We start from the raw sequence: 4795 nt of genomic DNA, 5'->3' as shown, positions 1-4795 counted from the left end.
CTCTCTTTATTCCATTGTTTGTTCAATACTGAGACAATCTTTTGTTAAATGTGGTCCTCCACACTGCTCACAACTAATTCGTATTGTGTGAATATCTTTCGTCATCTTTTCCATTCGTCTCTCGAAAGCATCTAACTTTGCGGAAATGGAATCAAAGTCATGGCTAGAATCGGCTCTAGCCGCTTTAGATGATCTAACGATATCTTTTTCTTAGTGCCACTCATGTGAGTGGGAAGCAGTGTTATCAATAATTTTGTAAGCTTCAGTTGAGGTTTTCTTCATAATGGAACCACCAGCTGCTATGTCGATGTCTTTTCGTGTAGTAATGTCGCATCCTTGGTAGAATATTTGTACTATTTGATAAGTGTCTAAACCATGTTGAGGACATCCTCTCAACAACTTTCCGAATCTTGTCCACGCTTCATATAAAGTTTCATTTGGCTTTTGTGTGAATGTAACAATTTCTCCTTGAAGTCTCACGGCTTTAGATGCCGGAAAGAATTGTTTAAAAAAATTTTCAACTAAAACATCCCATGTATCAATCGCCCCTTCAGGTAACGATTCTAACCAATCTTTGGCTTCTCCTTTTAAAGTCCAGGAAAATAACATTAGATAGATCTGTTCATCCTCAACTTCTCTGATTTTGAATAGAGTACAAATCCTATTAAAGGTACGAAGATGTTCGTTTGAATCTTCTTTTGGCGTACCACTAAATTTGCATTGATTAGTTATCATGTGTAGGATTTGTCCTTTAATTTCATAATCTGGCGCATTTATATCTGGTTGAGTAATGGCATGACCTTGTCCAGTGCTTGTATCTCTCATTCGGTCTTCCATACTTAGAGGTTCTGGATTTTCCATGATTGAATTTGTTGAATCTGAATCACTAGAGGATTCTGATTTAATGGTTTCTTCCTCGACAATCTCTGGTTGAATGATTGGTGGTTCAGGAGGAATAATTAGTGGTTCAGGATCTCCGAATTATCCTTGAATATCCTTCGGGTTCTCAATTGTGAGGTCGGGTTCAAAAAATGGATTATCGGAAATTTGAATTGGAGTACTTGGTCGACTTGATGACGATTCTAAAGAAAAATCAACGGTGACAATATTAGCTAGATGTCTTGATCGAGTTACAGGGGGTGAACGTATGAAAGGTGGTGAGCGTTTTGCTCGGTGCATTCACTGAATATCCTATTAGTTATAAAGATAAAAATTATATAAGTTATCAAATTAATAGACTTTTCTGCTTTTGCCCACGTTTCGAATAGCCAAAAGATGTAGCAGGGATCCAGGATCCTTTAAGTCGGAAAATTCACAACTCAGCCACTAACAAATCCAACTATTACTACGAAGCAGAAAATTTTGGATGTCTATCAATTTAACCGCTTAAAATAATTTTTCGTCGAAATTTTAAAGAAAATAAAGAAAATTCTATGTCCTAAAAACTAGAGCGTAGAAATGAGAAAGAAGAAGAGTGCGTCGAAAAACGTCGAAAAAAAATAAAAGGTTGAAAAATAATAATAAGAAAGTAAAGCGTCGAAACTTAAAATCTAAAACTAAATATTAAAAATTACGTCTAAAGGAATTAAAGCTTAAAAGGAATTCTATATCCAAAACGGCAATAACTTAATTAGGCACTAAAATCTATTAAATATTAAAGCGATAAGTGACGTCGTGAAATTCTAAAGCGTCTAAATCTTAATATAAAGAAAAAGCACTTAAGGTATTTTACGGCAATGCCTAAAAATCTAAAAATATAAAATACGACGGAAAAAACTAAGTTTAAACTAAGCGTTTTTTTTTACTTTGATTTAATTTTCTGAATTTAAATTTTATAAAATATAACTTAAATAAAACTTATATTTTAACAATTACTTATTAGTTTTTGTAACTAAAAATAAAAACTTTTTAATTTTAAACACTTAAAAATATAGATATATAAATATATATATATATATATATATATATATATATATATATATATATATATATATATATATATATATATATATATACATATATATTTTTATGTTTTTATATATATATTTTTTTAAACTAATAACTTATATAAATATATTTTTACAAAAATAACTTAAAAACTAATTTTTTTTATAGCGTTTCGCTTCGGCGTTTGAGTGTTCCCCGGCAACGGAGCCAAAAATACTTGATGTTATGCGAGGTGTATACGAAATAGTTATATTTTTATTGCGAAATACTATTAAATACGATACAATTTTACACAAGTTATTTATTTATTTATAGAGTGGATATACCTAAACCTTGCTACAACACTATAGGCAATGTACCTAATCGTAAAGTAGTGTAGTTTTTAGTTAGTCCGGTTCGTTCCGCAGGGAGCTAGCTGAGTTTAACGCTATATTTATTTTAAACTATATTTGTATCAATATATATATAAGTAATATTATTATTATTATAAAAGGGGGGTTTTTACAGTTTAGAGATCGGTTTGTCGATTTTATGTCTTAAGTCACAATTAAAACCTAATGCAAAATATAAAATATAAATACAACTTAATTTAAAGCGTAAAGTAAATGACGATAAATAAAAGTGCGATAATTAAAAGTGCGATAAATAAAATGATGATAAATAAAATTGCGATAATTAAAAGTACGATGAGATATAAAATAAAGGAATTATGCTTATTTAAACTTCTGTAATCATGATGTTGACGTGTTGATTTTAATTTATTACCATAGGTTAATTGTCCTTTTTCCTGGATTATTCGATATGTCCATCTGGTTTTGTCCATAATAGTCCATCAGTCATAATTATAAAGTGCGAGAGTCTTCGTCAAATTAATCTTATTATCCGAAGTCAAATATTCCAACTAATTGGGGATTCAAAATGTAACAAGGTCTTAATACTTTGTTTAATGAATACACCAGGTTATCGACTGCGTGTAATCCAAGGTTTTAATACTTTGTTAACAATTACACCAATTACCCTTGAATGTAATTCACCCCTGTTTTAATGAGTCCAGTGACTATTAATCCATCCCCGTGTCCGGTCAAATGAACAATAATTCGTATTTATAAATATCCCACCCACCGTACCCGATTAAGCGTATGTGGTTATATATAGATACGTCAAATTTTAACCTTTATATTTAATTAACGAGGTATCGTTTAGTTAATATAAAGCCCATTAATAGCCCATAGTCTTATTTCCACAAGTGTCGATCTTTTGTCCAAACCCCAATTATGGTACACAGCCCAATAACCCCGTCTTTAATATTTAGCCCAACATCACGATTACTTCGATTTAAATAAGCATAATAATAATTTAGCTACGAGACATTAATTTAAAAAGGTTGAACATAACTTACAATGAGTATTAATCGCGTAGTGTTACACAGACAGAAATTCGACTTACAAACTTAAAACATTTGCCACTATAACCTTATTATTAAACTTTAATTAAAATTAAAATTATAATAAATATATATATATACATATATACATACATATATATATATATATATATATATATATGTATGTATGTATATATATATATATATGTATGTATATATATATATATATGTATGTATATATATATATATGTATGTATATATATATATATATATGTATATATATATATGTATATATATATATATATATATATATATATATATATATATATATATATATATATATATATATATAGATTAAGAGATTGAAGTAGAAAAGGTGTAATGAAATCGATCAGAATGCGCGGCCTTTTATAGGCCCACTTTGAACCGTACAGCTCCGCGAGTGCGGAGCTTTGGATTCAGCTCCCCATAGTGATTTAAACGTGGGCTGCTTTTAATTATAATATATAATAATATATATAATTAATTATATATTATATTATATTCTTGTGCATAGTTGACTTGTAATTTTTGGTCCGTTGTGTCACGTGCTGATAGCTGGTTCATGTCTCGGTTCCGGATTTTTGAACGTCCTTGCGTACAATTTAATATCTTGTACTTTGCGTTTCACGGCTTGTACCCTTATAATTTCTAGACGTTTCTCATCAATAATTTGAACCACTTGGATTGTACTTTGTACTTTTTAGCTTTTTGGTCGTTTGCGTCTTCAAATCGTCGAATCTGTCTTTTGTCTTCACCTTTTATTATTTAAACGAATATCACTCGTAAATAGAACAATTGCAACTAAAAGCTTGTCTTTCTTGAAGGATAATGCTATGAAATATGTGTTCGTTTTTAGCATTATCATGTGTGGTTTTATGTTCGTGGTCTAATCATTTTGCATTCCTTAGAATGAAGACGGAAGATGTTTACGGAACGGACGAGCCTATTCATGCAGGGAAGGATGAGTTAACGTTAAAGATTGAGGCTTCGTTCGAACGATATGCCTCGGTTTTCGCCGACAAGGTTAAGCAAGAACTCCAAGAGGCAATCAAAGGACGGGTGACCGAAATGGTCCGAGACCAAGTGACTAAAGTCGTAAGGGAAGATTTTGAGAAGAGGTTTTCCAAACCTCGAGGTAGTCACAATGACGAAGTACTTGCAAGGTCAGAGTCACATAGTGCTCCTGGTAAGAGGGCATGAAGTACGCCCGAAGGCGTCGAGAATGTGAAGAAGAAGAAGAAGAAGAGTAAGAGGGGTTACATGCCTACATGTTATAAGTGTGGAGAACGAGGTCATTTGGCACGAGATTGTACGGGTGTACCTTCAAGCACGATCAGGTGCTTTAATTATCGAAAAGAGGGACACCGGAAGTCGAAGTGTTCCGAATAATTTGACGACCGGGTTAAGAGGTTAGAGCGCGAC

The 4795-nt window shown here is 31.7% G+C and overlaps 1 non-coding gene across 1 annotated transcript; it reads left to right on the top strand.

The window, feature by feature from the left end:
- Window positions 1-370: 370 nt before the first annotated feature.
- LOC139903125 (small nucleolar RNA R71) lies at window positions 371-477 on the top strand. Its single transcript, XR_011777969.1, has one exon. It is a non-coding gene; the product is annotated as a small nucleolar RNA R71 (small nucleolar RNA).
- The last annotated feature ends 4318 nt before the right edge of the window (window positions 478-4795 follow it).

The sequence above is a fragment of the Rutidosis leptorrhynchoides genome, chromosome 3 (genome assembly GCF_046630445.1).
Source record: "Rutidosis leptorrhynchoides isolate AG116_Rl617_1_P2 chromosome 3, CSIRO_AGI_Rlap_v1, whole genome shotgun sequence".
Lineage (NCBI taxonomy): Eukaryota > Viridiplantae > Streptophyta > Magnoliopsida > Asterales > Asteraceae > Rutidosis > Rutidosis leptorrhynchoides.
The sequence above is the reverse complement of the archived record's forward strand: the minus strand, read 5'-3'. Positions and strand labels throughout refer to the sequence as shown.